The sequence below is a fragment of the Chelonoidis abingdonii genome, chromosome 1 (assembly GCF_003597395.2).
Source record: "Chelonoidis abingdonii isolate Lonesome George chromosome 1, CheloAbing_2.0, whole genome shotgun sequence".
NCBI classification, from domain to species: Eukaryota; Metazoa; Chordata; order Testudines; family Testudinidae; genus Chelonoidis; species Chelonoidis abingdonii.
In genome coordinates this window covers 154,134,617-154,149,183 of record NC_133769.1, presented here as the reverse complement: position 1 = coordinate 154,149,183, position 14,567 = coordinate 154,134,617, and the positions used below count along the sequence as shown (strand labels likewise).

The window sequence follows — 14,567 nt, the reverse complement described above, 5'->3', positions numbered from 1 at the left end:
CGAACGTGCACGCGGCGCGCGCACACCTACTTGGAATGAATATGAGCAAGCACTCGAAGAAGAACTCCCACTATCACTGTACTGAGTATTTATGCTACAGTGCTACATGAACACAGCTGCAGCACTGCAGCAGTGTCGCTGTAGCGTTTCTAGTGCAAACATACCCTTAGGAGACAGTCTTATTTTGAAGGGACATAGGCAAGAAGGCACTTAAGTTCCAATCACTTTCACTTAGACATATCTGAAAATTTTCTTAGGCTGAAATAATAGTTTAATTCACTAACTATAGTTAATCTCCCTATTTAATAAATCGATTAGCTCTAAATTTGAAACATATTTTGAAACAGAAGTATATGTATCCAAAACATTTAAAGTTTTTAAAAAGAAATAGATGCTATTTTATGGATTTGATTAAACTGAAATTACCATTCTTATGAAGCTTGACACTAATATTAAACAAAAAAACAAATCTAGTAAGTCAGCTATATAGTATTCACCATTTTCTAACATACTAAATATGTACAATAGCGATAGTGCACCCTCCTAGGTAGCAAAAAGATGTACCAAATCTAGTGAAAATGCTCTACTTAGCTGTAAATCAACACTTTTTATAGTTGTATCAACCAATAAGAATGTACTTTTTTTTAGAAAATAACTTGAGTACAAATGGAAAGGTTGATTAAAATCAATTATTTAAATTGAAGCGTTCCACTTGGAGATTTAAATCGCCTTGATTTAAATCAATCCATCCTGCCACAAAGTCATGGAACTGCAGAACATTCTCACAAGGGGAGGAGGTGTAAGACACACCCATATGCGCATCAAGTGACAAGTCCAGATCAAGGACTGTGTCTAGTGTCTCCTGTTCAAAAAGAGGATCCATTTCCTCCTCCCTGTTTTCTAAGAGTGGCGTCCAGTACCACTGTCGGCACTAACAGATCCGGAGGAACCAGTTGAGATGAATGATAAGCCACTGAATCCTTACTAGAGGAAACTTCACCTCTCCATCCATGAGGAGGATAATCAAAAAACTGTTCTGGCGGAAACCAATAGGATCATGAAGACCATGGCTGCCAGTCTCTCCAGTATCTGGGATTGGATATGTACCCATACAAGGAGGAGTGAAAGGGTAGGATGGCACAAAATGAGACAAAGCAGGTCTCCTGATTCTTCCTCTATCCTCTTCTAAGGATGGACCAGACCTCTTATCTGGTATGGATCTCAATGCAGAGATTAACAGAGCCAGAGAATGGAGAGAAACAAAGGGTGAGAAAGATCTGCCCAGACATCCTATAAGAGTCTTGCGAGGGGGCACAGGAATGTCTGGAGACAAGCAAACAATCTTCTCTACTTACTTCTTCTATAACCTCTGCTCTTTTTCTACAGTAGGTCCTGTTGGTGAGGCGTAAATGTAGTGTAGGGGTGTGGTTGCTGAGGATGGAACTACTGACAAAACCAGTACTAATAAACTCAATAAATCCCTCACCACAGCATAAACATCTGGAGTTTACAGCCCTGGGATAGTCACCTGCTAGTGGGACAACACAAACAGCCCTATTGTGCTTGATGGTGCTACTTCAGGGGCTGGTCTCAATGGGGCCTGTCCTGGCACCAGAGTTGACAGTCCAACGTGAGTAGATGACTGTCTCACAGAGTGCCCCAACTGCAAGTACACTCTCTTTCCTTTGTCCACATATTTACTGAACTTGGTGCCAAGGATATCTCTCTTCTGGATGCTGAGTACTTCAAGAAAAACTTGTTGTGTGTCTTCCTCAGTACCAAGGAAGGACAGTGGTGCAAGGATGCAGCCAACACAGGAGGAGCGCTCCAGATTGCAGCCGATGTTCTCGACAGCTGTTCTAAGCAGGAAGGCTCTGAGGGAGGGCACAGTACTGACTTCATCAGTAAAAATTTAAGTCTGGATGCCCTATCATTTGTGGTCTTTGGTTTAAAGTTCTAAAACTTTGACACTGATCCTGGACGTGTGACTCCCTGAAATACTTTAGGCAACTGGAGTGCAGATCACTTACCAGCATTGGCTTTTTGCAGGAATGACAGGGCCTGAAGCCCGGTGATGAAAGTATGCCCTGGTACCAGAATGCAACAAGGGGAATCAGAGTACATAACACTCTACAAAGCAAACTTAGTACTAAAAACTACCTAACACTAAAACTATGGCTAACCAAGTACCCAACTAGGTACAAAATAGACAAATTGGGAAAGCTTGCAAAGGCAAGACGACATTCCAACAACTGTCACAGGAGACTAGAAGGAACTGAGGGGTGTCAGGGTGGCTCTGCCCTTCATACCATCAGGCAGCACAAGTCAGCAGAGGGCACATGTACCTCCCTGACAGGTACCACTGAGGGGAAAATCTCCAACAACTGCACTGGTGCGTACACACACACACAAAGTGGAACGGACATGTGCAATCACACGAAGGAGAAACATAAGAAACAAAGTTTATCAAAACATGTTTTGCATTTAAAACTAAAAAAGGAAAGTAGTATCTGTAGTTTGTGAATGAACTGTTTCTGATCACCAAGTCCTTCAAGATTTTAGAACTAGTAAATTTCATACTCATACACCTAGTTTTTTATTCAGATTGGAAGAAGAAAACAAGCTTTCTGCTTTTTCAACATCCAATTGATTTCTTAACTTTGAATGAAGCAGATATTTAACTGAACTAGTTGAACAAACTGAGATAAAATAAATATTCTCTGCCCCACAAAAAATTATTACTGCCAAAACCTGGCTGAGCACTTCTGCAGACTCTTGCTGCAGATGCTTAGCCTATGACAAACTATGAACTGATAAAACATTCTTTAAAACTTGGCAAATGTACTGCTTAGTATTATTTTTGCATTTAATTTTAATTATTTTTACAATTATAATAAAGTTAGGCCTTAACATAGGTTGACACTTTCAAATTTAAAGTATTTAGCCACTGATTTTACCCATGACTGATTTCCTTCAAATAGCTTTTGGTGCATAATATTAATTCTTCTTCCATGTGTAGCACTTAAGTGCAATTCTCAAAGCACTTCCAAAAAGAATTATACATTTACTTGGTGGTACTTTATGGATTTTAAAAATTATATTAGTTATTAATAGGGCCCTATCAAATTCACAGTCTATTTTGGTCAATTTCACTGTCATAGGATTTTAAAAATCAGCACTGTCATTATTTCAGCTATTTAAATCTCCCGCTGTTGTAACTGTAGGAGTCCTGACCCAAAAAGGAGTTGGGGGTGTGTGTCACAAGGTTATTGTAGGGGGGCTGCAGTACATCTACCCTTACTTCTGTGCTGCTGCAGGCAGTGGCACTGCCTTCAGAGCTGGGCAGCTGGAGAGAGGCAGCTGCTGGCCAGGAGCCCAGCTCTGAAAGCAGCAGTGCAAAAAATAAGGGTGGCAAAAAGGAGTGGTGGATGAGATTCTGTGGCCTGCATCGTGCGTCAGACTAGATGATCATAATGGTCCCTTCTCACCTTAAAGTCTAGGATTCTCTGAAAATAACCTTGCAATCCCCCTGCAACTCCCTTTTGATTCAGGACCCTCAATTTGAGAAACACTGGTCTTCCCTGTGAAATCTGTATAGTGTAGCACAAAAGCACACAAAAGACCAGATTTCATGGGGGGAGACCAGATGCATGGTCCGTGATGCGTTTTTCATGGCTGTGAATTTGGTAGGGCCCTAGCTATTATTAAGATTGAAGTATTTAAAATAAAAACCATAGGACAGAAATAAGGGAACAGAAAATAGCAGGTAGGAGAAAGAATAAACATTAGCAAGAGGGTGGGGAGAAAGAAGAACAGAGACAGCTGAAGGAATAAGAAGGAGAGAAAGGGGAAGATGAAGAAGAGAATGACAGAGGGAAGTGGTGGTGGGAAAGAAGGGCTGAAGATCGGTAAGAAGGTCAGAATAAACATTCAACCAATCAAGAGGAAGTCTAGTCCATTTTGAAGAGAGATTCTTCTGATTCCTGTATCAGAGGGGTGGCCGTGTTAGTCTGTAGCCACAAAAACAACGAGGAGTCCAGTGGCACCTTAAAGACTAACAGATTTTTTTGGACATAAGCTTTCATGAATAAAAAACTATTTCTTTAGATGTCTTTAGGGTCTCTATCTCTCTCAAAAGACTATGCTTTCTAACAAAAATTTCTTTGGTGCGATAAGAGTGTGGCGTATTTGAGAAAGAATTTATTGTGAAGTCTGGAATGCTGCCACATTTTCCACGATGCCACATAAAGTTAATCTTACATAAACTTTCTTTAGAGATTTTGCCACGCTATACAAAGCCATTTCTATTGCTTTAATCTGTGTAAAATGAATATTATGTACGCTATCCATTTTTCACAATGAAGCAGAACCCTGCTTTGAAGAGCTACCCTTTTCTATAAAAAATTACAATTCTATTTAACTACAAAATAGGCTTCCTAAAAAAATCCGTAAAAAGGTAAACATTATTTAATTTGCTCAAATATTTGAAACTTGGAAAATGCCAGATTTACAGTTGCCTATGCAGCCTTAATTCCCCCACCCCCCCGCCCCGGCATCCATCCTGTGCACTGAATGAAGTAGGAGTCCTGTGACAAAAATATGTGATCATGTAATTAAAGACTGTACCATAATGCATACACTCAAGAGGGTAAAATTAAGGTTGCACGGGCAATCAGAAAGCTACATTTTCTAACTTTCAAGTGCTTGATTTTGCAACCTAAATAATGTTCTTTTAAAGGGAATTTTTTAGAATAATTTCCTAATAAGTATGGGTTATATTTTTATAAAGCAAGTTAAAACAAATTCTATTATGAGCAACTATAACAACCCCTCCATTATGCATCCTCTTTAGAGGATGAACCCTGAATCTTCATCATTGCAAAACAGATTGCTGCTACCTTGAGTTAGGACTAACTAAATCAGCTGGCAGCAGAGGAGGCTATTATACCAGATGGAGGAATTAAACATTTGATCCACATCCTAGCCATGGAAGATGATCTGATGGGTGGAACCCAGCCCAGCTCTCTCCCTTTCCCCCTCCATTCCAGAAATTATTGGGGTAGCTTCTGCTCCCTACGGTGCCTCTAGAAGGGAAGAGATGAACTGCTGGGGCAATGTACTGGGTTCTGAGGGATGGTTGGGAGCTTGACTCATCCCACCCTTCCCAGGAACTGGAAGAGCTCATGTGGCTGGCCTGGGGCATGGTAGGGAAGAGACAGGTCACAAAGGCCAGGAAGACTGGGGAGGAGCTTGGCCCAGCTCCCTCCTCTTTCTCCACCTGACCCATATGATGTCCTTAGGAGTGGGCATGAGACACTGGGGCCATTTGCCCCATCAACAGATATACTAGAAGTTTCCAGGTGTGTGCTGCTGCTGCAGTGGTGGAGGCATCATCCACCCTTAAAATGTTCATGTGTAGTTATTCTGGCATTCCTGAACATCTTGTTCAAGAAAAAGGAAGCGGCAATTAACAAATTATTCTCCAGCAAAAGCTGAATGGAATTTCATGGGACAAAGAAAAGCCATCTCTGTATCTGAAGTCATTCCGCCTCTAAATATCAAAGGCCTGCTGTAGATAATGGAGATGTGATTGCTTCTCAGAGACAAGGTCTGAAGAATCTTTTATAATGGAAAATGTTAGGCAAACTAATGGCACTTCTATACTTCAAATTTATTGCAGGTTTTGCATATCCATATTAAATGAGCAGTGCACACCCCCATGCATTGTTATCCCAAGATTAAGGTGGTTTTGCCTTGTATCATTGCTACTACAGTGACCTGGGCTAGGATATGCTAAGGGTGAGGAGTGGCAAGGCAAACCAAGACCAAAAGGTTCATTTTAAGTTTTTAGAACCTTATAAGGGATACCTCAAAAAATAAAGCCAAACATAACAGAATATTAGCAAGTACTTACTAACTATAATAATAAACTGTAAATTACCAACAAATTAACCTTTGTGAGCTTGTACATGCCACTCTTCCTTACTTTGTGAAGGTAACACCAGATGTATTGTTATTAACAAGAACCAAAGAAATCACTCAACAGTAAATTGTGTCACTTCAGAGACTCAACTTTTCCTCTACTTGGCTATAAGATGGGCTCCACTCTTGCTCTTCTATCTTTTGCTTCTCTTCAGCTCGTAGTGCTCCTTAGATTCAGTGTGCCTGTACCTCTTCACCAAGTTTATCCACAAGGGGGGTTTCAGTGGTCGTCCCTCGGCCATTAGGCATCTTTGAATGCTATTCATTCAACAGATGTACAGTTATTCTCTCGGTTCATCTATTTTTTTCAGGATCTATTTTTATCTAACACAGACTTTTGATCAATTCCTTTTTCATCATAACATCATAAGAACGGTGGTACCAGATCAGACCAAAAGTCCATCTAGCCCAGTATTCTGTCTACCGACAGTGGCCAATACCAGGTGTCCCAGTGGAAGTGGACCTAACAAGCAAAGATCAAGTGATCTCTCTCCTGCGATCCATCTCCATCCTCTGACAAACAGAGGCTAGGGACACCATCCCTTACCCATCCTAGCTAATAGCCATTAATGGACTTAACCGCCATGAATTTATCCAGTTCTCTTTTAAACCCTGTTATAGTCCTAGCCTCACAACCTCCTCAGGCAAGGAGTTCCACATGCGTTGACTGTGTTGGCTTATGTGAAAAACCATGCCTTTTATTGTCTTAAAACCCTGCTGCCCATTAATTTTCATTTGGTGACCCCTAGTTCTTGTATTATGGGAATAATAAAATAACTTTTCCTATATCCACTTTCTCCACATCACCTCATGATTTTACAGACCATCTATTCATATCCCCTAGTCTCCTCTTTTATCCAAGCTGATAGGTTCACTAGCCTCTTTAATTCTCCTCATTATGGGACCTATTTCCAAACCCCTAAATCATTTTTAGTTGCCCTTTCTTCTGAACCTTCTAGTTTGAACCAGTATATCTTTTTTGAGATTGAGGAGACCCCACATTCTGAATACAGTATGAGAATGTGGGTGACCATTATTTAATATAAGGGCAATAATATATTCTCATTCTTACTCTCTATTCCCCTTTTTAATGATTCCTTCCTGTTTGCTTTATCTTTGAACCGCCTCGGCACCACTGTTGTTGGGACATTGCTCAGGAACTATCAGAGACTTCCTCAAACGATCTTTTTCCTGAAACTTCTTGTAGCTTAAAATTTAAGTTCCCCAGTGCATATATTGTATGTATAGTTGGGGTTATTTTTTTTTGCCAATATGCATTACTACATTTGTCCACATTAAATTTCATTTTTTGCCTTTGTTGATGCCCAATCCAACTTAGCTTGTGAGATCATTTTTTGGAAGTTCTTCACAGTCTGCTTTGGTCTGTAAACTATCTTGAGCGCAGGTTTTAAGTAACTCATCTGGCAAATTTAGCCCCTTCTCCACTGTTTAATCCCTTTCCTCCCAGATCATTTATGAATGAAGGTTGAATAGGATTGGTTCCAGGACTGATTCTTGGGGTAACACCACTAAGGTTACCCCCTCTCCATTCTGACAATTTTACCATTTATTCCTACCCTTTGTTCCCTGTCTTGTAAACCAGGTTCTCATCCATTGAGAATGACCTTCCCTTTTTATCCCATGACAGTCTTTAAATTTTTACATAAGATCCTTTTGGCTGGAAAGGAACCTTGTACAAAGGGCTTTCTGGAATCTAAAGTACACTTATGTCCACTGGATCCCCCTTGTCCACGTTTGTTGACTCCTTCAAAGAACTCTAATAGATTAGTAAGACCGATTTCCCTTACGAAGAAACCATGTTGGTACTATTGCTCAACAGTTTATTGCTTTTCTTTGTTGTCTGACAATTTTATTTCTTAAACTATTGTTTCGACTTAATTTGCCTGGTACCGACGTTTAGACTTACCGGTCGGGTAATTGCCAGGATCATCTCTAGAGCCCTTTTTAAATGATTGGTGTTAATTAGCTGAACTTACAGTCATTTCTTGGGTACAGAAGCCCAATTTAAAGGGACAGTTTACAAAACCTCAGTTAATAGTTCACAACTTCACATTGAGGTTTCTTTTTCAGAAACTCGTCTGGCGTGAAAGTGGCCATCTGGGTCCCGCTGACTTAGTTGATGCTAAGTTTATTCACACTTATCAACACCCTCTCTAGCGTACCACTTAATCTACTGACCGCATCCTTCAAACGATTTTCACCTACAAAGCCGGCTGCAGTTTGAAGTGAATCTGTCGGTCCTAACATCCTCAGCCGTGAAGACTGAAGCAAAGAATCCATTTAGTTTCTCCGCAATGACTTTATCGTCTTTAAGCGCTCCTTTTATATCTCGATCGTCAAGGGGCCCCACTGGTTGTTTAGCAGCTTCCTGCTTCTGATGTACTTAAACATTTTGTTATTACCTTTGGAGTTTCTGGCTAGCCGTTCTTCAAACTGCTCTTTGGCTTTTCTTCTTACATTCTTGCACTTAATCTGGCAGTGTTTATGCTCCTTCCTGTTTGCTTCACTAGGATTTGACTTCCACTTTTTAAAGGAAGTCTTTTTATCTCTCACTGCTTCTTTTACATTTATATTTCCTGTGTATCTGAATTTAAATCAGAATAACTGTATACATATTAGCGTATGTGCAGTACAGTAAAGCTTTGTTTATGCAGATGTAGGGGTTTCAGTAAACTTTGTTGTGATTTGAATTCATATATATATATGGATTTTATTCCAGCACCTGTGGAACTGCAAAGGAAATGAATATTTTCCTGAGTTGTTCCAGACACAAAGTCACGACTACAAAAAGACACAGAACGTATTTTTATAAAGAATACACCAAATGCCTCTCCTTCCGACATTATGAGCTCCATCCCCAGCTTCAGCTACTCTGCCACTGGCTCTTCCCTTCCCAGGCCAGCATTCTATGCTGCTGCATCATAGCTGTAGGTCTCTTTATAGCACCTGAGTAACTCAAAACAGCAGGTACTAGTTCTGGAGCCAGGGTTCCTACACTACCATACAGTAAAATGTTTTAAAAATCAGTACTCACACATTCTGGTCAAACATTTCATAATGCATTGCCCCACCACTGTGCTATTTGCATTCTGGGACTTTTCATGCTGTGCATTGAGGGATACTTACCAGAAGGCAAAAGAATTCTAGGGCTTGGGATCAAATTAACTAATTCCCATTATTGCTTCTTTCATCCCATCATCCATCTGGATTCAATAATCTAACAGCATTTTCAAAGCACTGTCAGGCAGCATGGAGGAAGCACTGGTGAGTGCTGCAATCCTCCCAGTGATGAATATAAACAGGTTGCTAAAAGAATATCTAAATTAATTAAGGAGCAGGTTGATAACAGCTCTCAAAGAGGTAGCAGTTGAAATAAAGCGGACACATTTTGATCTTTTCCTGGGGCTGCTACTCTCAGTGAAGAGCTGCCTTTCAGCCTGGTCAAGAAGCACTGACTTGTGGGACCAGATAGCACTGGTGTGACCAGCAGTGGTGGCAGATCATCAAGATACTGAAAGCCACTTTTCTAGAAATATGTGCAAAGCTTGTGCTGGACCTGCAGCAGCAAAACATTTACATGAGAACTGCTGTGTGTGTGGATAAGTGCGTTGCCATCACCATCGTGCAGTTTGTCACCTCCAACTGCTGCCAATTGGTAACTAACCAATTTGGTGGCAGTAGATCCACTGTCAGGCAACTGATGGAATTATGCACTGCAATTAAGAAGGTGCTTCTCCTCCTTCCTCAGTCCTCAGAGTGGGCAATGTATAGGAACTTATTAATGGGTTTCCATGGATGGGGTTCCCAAATTGCACTGGGGCCACTAATGGAACCCACATGCCTTTTTCTTGTGCCTCCTCCCTCCAACCCCCCACCTCAGGATTCATGGTACTGTAAGGCCTGGACAGTTAACCCAGATTAAAACAGGGTGGTCTGTAAAGGTCTATGGTGCCAAGATCTGAAGAAAACAGTGTAGAGTTTCTGATGAGAAATGGAACATTTGCTTCCCTTGTGTCTATTGGCCTGGTAAACCCAGGGTTGTGAGTTCAATCCTTGAGGGGGCCATTTAGGGATCTGGGGCAAAAATCTGTCTGGGGATTGGTCCTGCTTTGAGCAAGGGGTTGGACTAGATGACCTCCTGAGGTCCCTTCCAACCCTGATATTCTATAATCAATGGCACTATGAAGCCTGGTACTGAGCAACTATACTCTGAACAGCTGTAGAATGACCATGGAATGTTCATTTGGGAAACCGAAAAGTAGATGGAGAAGTCTAATTTTAGGCTGAAGGCTGATAAGGGATATCTGTCTTTCATGATAACATTTGTTCAGAACACAGCAAGCAGCTATGAAAGTAAGGGGGAGAACCTTCCAGATGGGTAGGGCTAAGGAAGTTTGGAAATTTGCTTAATATTTTAAACAGCCAGAGAAGGTGTCTCTATCACATGCTGCAACTACACAAGGTCACAGAGGCAGGGATACATTAGATGCTCCTATTTTGGGATTAGTAGAGCACTTGTGATCGATGTTTGTGCATTTGAATGAAGTACAAATCAGGATTACTGTATTAGTGATTATGCAGTGCAACAAAGCTTTGTTTATGGCAGATGTGGGAGGTTCCAGTATAAACTGTGGTTATTTTAATTCACGTATGTTTGGATGGATTTTAGTATAGCTCCTGTGAATGTGCAGTGGAAATGGGTATTTTTAGGAGTTGTTCCAAACATACAACATATTTTTATTAAGAATACACAAATATAAACAGTTTGAATAATAAAAATAACTTTCACCATAAAATATGTGCAATTAGAGAACAACAAATCTTAAAAGGGTTGCATGCAATCACGTTTCTGACCCAAGGTCAAGGTCACAAACATATGTACCTAGAGTACCAAAAACTGTTCTCTACCCCTTGGGATGTGGGATGGTGGTAGAACAGCATCTCCCTTGTGGGTCAAAGAGTTAAGGGGATCATCCACTATTTTCTTTGCTGTACTGTGGCACAGAATGCCTACAAAAGGATCTGTTTCACTGTTGTAGCAGTGAATAGCGTGCCCCAGAAAGCAGACACTTCAGAGGTAGAGGGCTACTGGGGGGATGTATAAGTTGTGACATGATCCTTGACCACAAAATTACCATATTTTCCAGGAGGGCTGTTTGCCTCTCCATCAGCCTCAGCAGCTGTACTTGGGAGGACCTGTCCTTTTCTCTCTCCTCTTCGTCATACTTTAGGAACCCTTCACTCTACTCCATCTTTTTATCCCTGTCTTGGTATGTGCCCAAGAGTTCTTTCAATATACATCCCTTGAGCTCCTTCTCTTCTGCCTATATAGAGTGGACAGCCATTGACCTGATGTTCCAGTCATGTCCTTGTTCAGCTGCTATGGGGAAATTAAAAAGAAAAAGGACGATTAATTATTGTCAAAATTGAAGTCTCCATGACCATGAGAAAATGCTTCTACCTCAATTTTGGAATTCCATTCCCATAGTCTCTTCCTAGTCTTGGTAAGATTGGAGATAGTAAGACATTTTCACAATCTTTCCTGCTGGAGTTGAACCTCTGGGCCTGTGCTGTGAGTGAGGTGGGCAGGGGGTTGTTGTTACGCCAACAGGCAGAAAGGAGTAATTAATATAAAGTGGGCTGTTAGTATCAAGGGTAGGGACTATTAAATACAAAAGCTGTAGAAGGCAGAATACTAATTATTGTACTACTGTAGGTAGAATGGGGGTTGATTGGTGGAATGGCATGTAGAGGTAGGCTATTAATACCTAGCTCTTACATAGCACTTTTCACCAGCAAATCAATGTAACCGTATGTGCGCTTCTACAGGCTGTCCTTTGCAGGACGCGACCCTGATGCATATCCCCAAAAGGAAGAGGAGTCTCTTCAGAAAGACAATAGGCAAACTGGGAAGATATGCCATGCTGCTGTTTGTCATGGTGGTGTCCCCAGAGCTAGTGAAGGAATGAAAGGGAAACACAAACTATATGGGCCTTGCAGAGAGCTGCCTTGCCATGTAATCTTTGTGCCCAGTTAGAGCACTACTTCTGGCTTCAGTTCTTTATTAATATGTGCAAATCTACATAAGTGCACTGCAAAATTAATGTAATTCTTTAGTAGCTCAAAAGAGATTGATATCCTTAAAGTGCCTGACAATAACTTCCGTTCGGAAAATATCTTTTCCAATATAATTCATAACATTTCACAATGACTTTTAGCTAAGGGCATTATTGAACTCAACCACCAGATAAATCCTTCTTGATGTCTTTTCTATATCTTCTCTTACAATAAAAGGGCCTTTACTTAAAATGACCTCATCTTTCAGCAATGTGGTGGTGCTGTCTTGGCAGGGACTACATACGAGAGAGTATGGATGGATTTTATTATAGTACATTGGAGGGAGGACGTGGAGCAGAACACAGTGAGCTTAAGTGGCAGTTGTATGTTTGCACTAAGATGGGGGGGAAAAAGTTGCAGACTTTGTACTCTCTCCAGTGCAAATGCCGTTCTGAGCAGTCTTTGCAAAGGGCAGAGGGGCGATGTTAAAGCCTAGGAGGCAGAGACAGCTTAGATTAAAGCCAGAAGGTGAAGAGAAGATGGATCAACACGGCAGTGCCCTGCCTGAACCCAGAACTAAGTTTTGCAAATCCCGCATACAATTGTATTATAACATACCATGCAATACTTACTGGAAGTGGTCCCCTCCCCACTTTGAGGTTCTGCCTGTGATCCAATTGGTTCCTCTGGCTACGAGTCAGCCAGCTCCTAGGTCTCTGACATTGCATATCATGCTTTATCAGGTGGATCAGATCAGAGATTTTATCACTGTCCTCCTCTTGGTCCTGATCAACTCAGTGGGGATGTAACTGTTGGCATCCACAAAATCCAGTGTTTCAAGCGGTGGGATCTCTTGCAAATACATGGTCCTGCTCATTTTGAAGCTGCAAGCAATCCCAGAAGTCCTATTGTCCTTCACACTTTTGTAACCTAGCTGGATCTCCTTTCCCTGACTGGCTTGAGTTCCGCTTGTATCACCTTTATTTGTTCAGAAAACCACTTGTATATTTGTACATTATGTTAGCTAGAATTCAGGTGGGCCTATGCATGCTCCTGTCCCACACAGGATCATGAAGTTCTGGACCTCAGCATGAGTTCACACAGAAGCACAAGAAATCACTGCTCAATAATCAGATTGTGGCACTCAGCTAACTGCTGGAATCACAAAAGCAGAGCCTGGTTGTGTACCAGCATTTAAATGGGATAGTGACATCTTGTCAGGATGATCCTGGAGCAGCAGAAGGTATACACATAAAAAGACAGCATGGCCCAGATAGCCAGTAAAACAGTGTGGGACACCAGTAGAAGGACTTGGAAGATGTGCATCAGTTGTTTTTACCTGCAGCAAAGTGGATCCCCATGACAACTCATCCTGCATCCCTACAATCCTGATTTCAAAATGAGTTTAATGACATGCGTTAAAAAGCAAGGTGATTCACAACAAATAAATCTGTGAATGCAAGTAACTAACATGGAATAAATTCAAGCTGACTTGCAATAAACGTCAAATATGAACAAGCCTTAAACAAAAATTGTGTTACCAGCTTCTTATGTTATAAGCCACATTATGGAAATGTCACCTGTCTCTGTTGTGTTCACAGCAGAGGCTATAATAGCCTGTGCAGGTCGACACCACTCCAGTATCCCTTTTAACACTGAGCAGTCTAGTTCGCAGCAGAGGGCATGGAGGGCGGATATTGGAATCCAAAGAGAGACCACTAGAGTTGCTAACTGTCTGCGTTTCTGTGATTAAACACCCTTGCCCACCCCTTCTCAGAGACTTTGCCCCTCTCACTCCATTCCCTTTCCCTCCATTGCTCGCTCTCCCCCACCCTCACTCACTTTCACTATTGGAGAGTGGTCTCATGCAGCTCCCACTCATGGTTCATGTAGAAAGACCTGCTGAGCATGTCCACAAGGGACTTTTGGGAATCTGGGTGGTACGTGGCCTGTACAGTGACTTGGTATTTCATGCACCAGTTCAATAGGTGGATGGACTTGGCATCGCCTTGCTTGTTGATATAAAACCACCACTGTGATGTTCATAGATTCTAGGACTGGAAGAGACCTCGAGAGGTCATCGAGTGCAGTCTCCTGCCCTCATGACAGGACCAAATACTGTCTAGACCATCCCGGACAGACATTTGTCTAACCTACTCTTAAATATCTCCAGAGATGGTGTCATAAACAGATAATTAAGGGTTAATGCCTCTTTTACCTGCAAAGGGTTAAGAAGCTCAGTAAAGCTGGCTGACACCTGATCAGAGGACCAATAAGGGGACAAGATACTTTCAAATCTTGATGGAAGGAAATCTTTGTTTTTGCTCTTTGTTTTGGGGGTTGCTCGCTCCTGGGACTAAGAGGGACCAGACGTCAATCCAGGCTCTCCAAATCTTTCTGAATCAGTCTCTCATGTTTCAAAATTGTAAGTAACAGCCAGGCAAGGTGGATTAGTTTTATTTTTGTTTTCTCAACTTGTAAATGTCCTTTTTTTGCTGAGAGGATTT

At 41.5% G+C, this 14,567-nt stretch overlaps 1 protein-coding gene and 1 long non-coding RNA gene across 2 annotated transcripts in view; both read right to left on the bottom strand.

The window, feature by feature from the left end:
* Window positions 1-14,567, bottom strand: part of MAN1A2 (mannosidase alpha class 1A member 2) — a 334,119-nt gene that overhangs the window by 275,851 nt on the left and 43,701 nt on the right. The window lies entirely within an intron of this gene.
* LOC142047653 (uncharacterized) lies at window positions 10,717-13,234 on the bottom strand. Its single transcript, XR_012656914.1, has 2 exons — window positions 12,693-13,234; window positions 10,717-11,383 (listed from the first exon to the last, which is right to left on the bottom strand). It is a non-coding gene; the product is annotated as an uncharacterized LOC142047653 (long non-coding RNA).